The sequence below is a fragment of the Anopheles ziemanni genome (genome assembly GCF_943734765.1).
Source record: "Anopheles ziemanni chromosome X unlocalized genomic scaffold, idAnoZiCoDA_A2_x.2 X_unloc_6, whole genome shotgun sequence".
In the NCBI taxonomy this organism is placed as follows: Eukaryota; Metazoa; Arthropoda; class Insecta; order Diptera; family Culicidae; genus Anopheles; species Anopheles ziemanni.
In genome coordinates, this window is record NW_026689829.1 from 386,657 (window position 1) to 392,500 (window position 5,844).

General features: G+C 55.8%; 1 pseudogene; it reads right to left on the reverse strand.

Moving 5' to 3' along the window:
* Positions 1–530: 530 nt before the first annotated feature.
* LOC131292456 (large subunit ribosomal RNA) overlaps positions 531–5,844 on the reverse strand; it is an 11,036-nt pseudogene continuing 5,722 nt past the window's right edge.

Consider the following 5,844-nt stretch of genomic DNA (forward strand, 5'->3'; position numbering starts at 1 on the left):
CACAACGCTTGCTAACCATGCAAGTGGTCTGGAGTATAGGTGATACTGACATACCACCGAGATGGTACATCTAGTATTGGGTCACCAAAACCAAACCAACCCCAAGTATCAACCCGGCATACTCAGAGTGATGGATCCGCCAACCCGTCCCGGCACTCCAAGTCCTTGACGAACCGAAAGTGTTTGCCCGGTAAGGCCATTAGATCACAACGCTTGCTACCCCACGGCGAGCTAAACATGCAAGTGGTCTTAGGCAACAGGTGACACCCGAAATTCATCCGAAGATGGAATATCAAGTGTTTAATCACCAAGCCAGCATCCAAACACCAAGTACCCCGGGAGGACCCGATGCGTTGCGACCATCTCCAAGTTCTTGACGAACCCGCAGTGAAAGGCGGTAAGGCCTCTGGGCCGCAACGCTCGCATGTGTTAACCCGCAAACACCACTGACCGGTCGGTCCACCGCAAGGGTGGGTCCAACTAGTCCACACACGGTATGCCGCATGTGCCCCCCGGGGGGAGCACACCGCACACAACCACCAAGCATGGGTCGCCTGAAAGGATCGAAATGTACATCTCTCTTCAATGCGTAGCGCCCAGCCTGCAAACCCGTCGTTTTCGGGTGGTCTTAGGAGTCGAAACTATTCTTGGAAGATCGGCAAGCACAACGCCTTTTCCCACTTCAGGTACTTCGGCGAGCGCACTCGCGATAGGCTCAGTTTGAGGGTTTCCAATAAATGGAAAGAGTCTATAGAAGACTCAATCCGGTCTCGTGATGTTATTAGCCATCTAGCTAACGACTCCTATACATATACTACCAGCCTGGTTCGGTTACGACCTTAGAGGCGTTCAGGCATAATCCGACGGACGTAGCGTCATACCAAAGTCCGCTCGGACTAGTATTGAGCCATTGGTCCGTACCTGTGGTTCCTCTCGTACTGCACAGGAATTCCATTGAGATAGTACTTGCACACCAGTAGGGTAAAACTAACCTGTCTCACGACGGTCTAAACCCAGCTCACGTTCCCTTGAAAGGGTGAACAATCCTACGCTTTGTGAATTTTGCTTCGCAATGATAGGAAGAGCCGACATCGAAGGATCAAAAAGCCACGTCGCTATGAACGCTTGGCGGCCACAAGCCAGTTATCCCTGTGGTGTGAGCTGTCAAACGCTGTAGCGTCAACACGTGCTGAGCGTTGCTCCGTGTTTTTCACAAAAATTTCGCGTAAAAAGTTTAAAGAACCCACGAAAGTTTGTTTAAATCGTTAAAACTAGTGCCAATCTACAGATTAGTAGTGAAAACCGCATTAAAATCATCGATTTCAACGAAAAATAAGAAAGAAAAGTGTTTGTTTACATTTTGTATGGAGAGCGGCCCGGGGCGTAGCCCCATTTGGGACTTCGTGTTTTTCGGTTAAAAAAGTGTCCGGATCCTGGCCGGATGTGGTTTTTTAGATGACAGACGGTGTTTTAAAACGAAAGTCAGGAAAAACCGCATGAAAAAAGACGAATTCAGCGCAAAATAAGTGTAATTAAAGTGGAAGCACGCGGTGCAAAAATTTTTGACAGGTGAAGATTCGATCGTCCATTTTCCAGCCGGATTCGGACTCGAAGATCCGAGCGATTTCACCTAAGCCGAATCGGGCTCCGTGTCATCTGATCCAGTTTTTCAAAAAAGGACCGTTGGTGCCGGATTTTCGTGTCGTTCAAATTGACCGTTGGTGGAGTCGGTGGCCGTTAGTTTGAAGTGGCCGTTAATTCAAATCGGTCGGTAATTCAGATTTACCGGTTATCCAAATTGGCCGGTAATTTTAATTGACCGTTGGCGGCAGTGTGTCCCGGATAGGTGTCCCGGCTGGGGGTGAAATGTTTCAAGTGTCCCGGCTGAAATATTTCATGGACCAACCATCCGGTTGAAATGTTTCAGTGAAACTTTTCAAGGTGTCTCGGCTAAGAGTGAAATGTTTCATGTGTCTCGGCTGAAAAATTTCGAGGTTCGATCATCCCGGTGAAATATTTCAGTGTGTCTCGGCTAAACTTGGTTCCGAACTTGGCCGCCAGGCGGCGCCACCAGTACCAGCGGATTGCCAGCATTGCCACCAGGCGGCGCTTCGGGTCGTGGCGGTTGTCTCGACTCACGGAGATTTCGAACACTGTTACCAGGCGGCGGCACTGGTGCTGAGCTTTTCAACGTCACAACCAGGCGGCGCCTTCAGTTCATCAAGTGTCTCGGCTGGTGGAGATCACCGGTTATCACAACCAGGCGGCACTCTGAGTTTTATGGCGAGTGTATCGGCTGGCGGTTTGCGGATTTGTCAACCAGGCGGCACCTGATCGCAGAGAAGAACTGAGATATAAGCTCAGATTTGGAAAGGGGAAAAAGATTGGTTTGGCCTTTTATTTGTTGGAGTTTCTATTTCGCACCGGTACTTGGCCTTCCTCCACTCCCCTTCCCCTTCCCACCTTCCCTTCCCAGACACTCCACCCTGGCTCTCCGCAACCTAACCCATTGCCCACAGCGATTTTCAGGGTTGCAGTAGGGGAATGGAGCAGGCATCGGGGGAGCCTTCGACGCGTCGGTCCGTCAGGCTCCGGTCCACCTGTGACGCTACCGCGCCATCGCCGAAGGACGACGGGGACAAAGTGATGACATCATCGGTTGCGCTGCCGTTGACTCGGCAGCGAAAGGGAGGCAGTGTCGCGCCATCGACTGCGACGCCCACTCGGCCGGTGGTGGTGGTGCAGCGGATGGCCCTGCTTGCCAGTGATATGGAGATTTCAGAGGAGAGCGACGAGGACGAGCTCAACTCAACCGTCGTCCAGCAGGTGGCCGAAGTCCCGCAGCAGGAGCCGACTATCGCAAGCCTCAGCAGCGAGTTGAGGGAGCTCCGGGCAACCGTCGAGACTCTCCTCGCTAAGGTTAGCGTGATGGAGACGGGCCGGGCGACGGCAAAGGATGGGGACGCGGAGCTGAAGACAAAGCTGAAGTTGTTGTCTCGTGAAAATCAGGAGCTGAAGCGAGACAACATTAGCCTTCGTGAGCGTGCGGCAGCCAGCGAAAGAGAACTTATGCTGCTCCAAAGTGGACTCCACTCGATGGGAGAGTTGGCGGTAGCTACGCAGCAGCAACAACAACATGTCGTCGACTCCAGTGCTGTTGGGCAAAGCCAGCATCCACCTGGCGACACTCCCAAACGAAAGCGGATCCGGGCAAGGCGCGGCAAGAAAAAAGAGGGCGAACCGACGGGCATGAGCGAAGTCATCACGCCTGATGTCCCCGAGATCCCGGTCGAGGCCGTCTTGTCCCAGGCCATGGCTCCAGAAAAGCCAAAACCGAAGGTAAAGAAAGCAGCGGCTGTAGCAACCAAGGTGCATGCGCAACCAGCATCCTTTGCTAAAGTCGTGGCCAAGGGAGACAAGAGAGCAGCACCACAGAAAGCGGGAAAGAGCGCTGCTAAAGTGGAGAGGCCTGCGGTGATCGTCCTCGAGGCCAACGAGGGCAAGGCCTTCCTCGACACATACAAGGCAGTGCGTTCCAAGACCAATGTGGATCAGTTCGTGGCGAGGGTTTGCCGCACAGGGGAGCGGAAGCTGTCGCTGTGGCTGAAGCCGAACACGGACTGCGAGAGCGTGCTGGCCGATGTCAGCGAAGCCATCAAGGAGGATGGAGTGGCCCACCTCCTTGTCGACAAGCAGACGGCCGCGATCACAGGAATCGACATGCTGGCGACTGTCGACGACTTGATTTCGGCGATTAAGCGACAGGCGGGGCTGACGGTTCCGGGCGAGGCAGTTCGGCTGTGGCGGCGGTACGACGGGCTGCAGAAAGCCCATATTAAGCTGCCGCGCGGGCAGTGCCAGCTTCTCGACGGTCACCGGGTCACCATAGGGAACACGAGTTGCGTCGTGCAGGCGCTCGCATCGGTCCCTGCAGGAGAGCAGCTCTGCTACCGCTGCTTTGGCAAGGGGCACCGCTCTCGCGAGTGCACCGGCCCTGACTACTCCAAGTGCTGCTTCCGTTGCGGTTCGAAGCAGCACAAGGCCAAGGAGTGCAGCTCGGGCCCCAAGTGCCTTACGTGTTCCGGACAACATCAGACAGGTTCACCGGTTTGCAGCGGAAGTAGCCAGCCGTCATGTTCCCGCTAGCTACGAACACCACTGTTAGAGGGCGTGACGCTGGGTTGAAGATCCTCCAGATCAACTTGGCGCGCAGCAGGGTAGCACAAGACCTCATGCTCCAGACCGCACGGGAGCAAAGGATCGACATTGTGCTGGCGTCGGAGATCTACCGTGTTCCACCCAATAACGGGAACTGGGCGGTGGACTCGACAGCGAAGGCAGCTGTTATAACGACCGGAGCCTTGCCCATACAGCGAGTCTGGGCAAGTAGGGTAGGACTGGTGTCGGTCCAGGTGGCGGGGGTGACCTTCATCTCTTGCTACGCCCCACCAACACCGGGATGGACGGACGAGGACTACCAGCGGCTGCTCGACGAGATCGATATCGAGGCCAGAGCACACCCCCTCGTAGTCTTGGCGGGCGACTTCAATGCCTGGCACGTGCGATGGGGCAGCGCGAGGACGAAGCCGCGTGGTGAAGATCTCGCCGAGGTCGTCGACCAGCTTGACCTGGCGATCTTGAACCGCGGCAGTGTGCCCACGTTCGTCGGCAACGGCAGTGCTACTGAAAGTGTGGTCGACGTGTCCTTCGCCAGTCCGGCCATTGAACCCGGTAACGACTGGCGGGTGCTCGACACTTTCACCAACAGTGACCACAGATACGTGAGATTCAGCGTATCCGCGACACCAGTCAGCAGCGCTTCACCACACCAGCAGAGGCAACCGCAACAACAGCACCAGCATCGCGACCGGCAGCGACAACGCGAGCAGATTGGACCGAGATGGAAGTTGCGTCAATTCCATCCCGAAGCCTTCCAGATCGCGCTCCAGGCTTCCGGGTTTGCCGAGGCGGCTGTATCACCGGCGACTCTCACCGCTGGACTTACTAGAGCCTGCGATGAGGTGATGCAGAGGGCACCGCCAGCGCAGTTTTTGGTGAGACCGGAAATGTACTGGTGGACGCAGGAAATCGGCCTTCTCAGGGAGCAGTGCAAGTCATCTGAGGATGCGATTTTGACCGCCGGAACCGGTGCACAGCGAGAGTTGGCCAGAGAACGGCACAGGAGCTGTAAGAAGGAACTCGCCCGTGCCATCAAGGCAAGCAAGGACCGTAGCTTTGATGAGATGATTGCGGAAGCTGAGGACAACGTTTTCGGCACTGCCTACAAGGTAGTAACGTCACGCCTTAAGGGTAGCCGCGTCCCCCCGGAGCGAGATCCTGCGATTCTACAGCACGTCGTGTCGGAACTCTTCCCGGATCATGGCACTTTTGAGTGGCCTGCACCGGATCTCGTCGATTGGGGGCAGACAACGCAGGAGCCAGTGAGGGAGGTGTCGGATGAGGAGCTCTTGGCGATCGCGGCGCGGATGGTGCCCACTAAGGCCCCGGGACCCGATGGCATCATCAATGCGGCACTGAGGGTCGCTGTTCGCGAGCACACGGAGACGTTCCGCCGCGTGTTCCAGGAGTGCTTCGATCAATGCACCTTTCCCGCTGACTGGAAGCGACAACGACTTGCTTTGCTACCCAAGCACGGAAGACCTCAGGGCGATCCGTCATCCTTTCGGCCTCTTGGGATGCTCGACGGATCAGGCAAGATCTTGGAGCGGCTGATCTTGGATCGCCTGAACGAACACCTGGAAGACCCAGATCACCCTCGCCTGTCGCCGTCTCAGTATGGATTCAGAAAGGGCAGGTCTACAATTCAGGCGATTGAACGTGTTA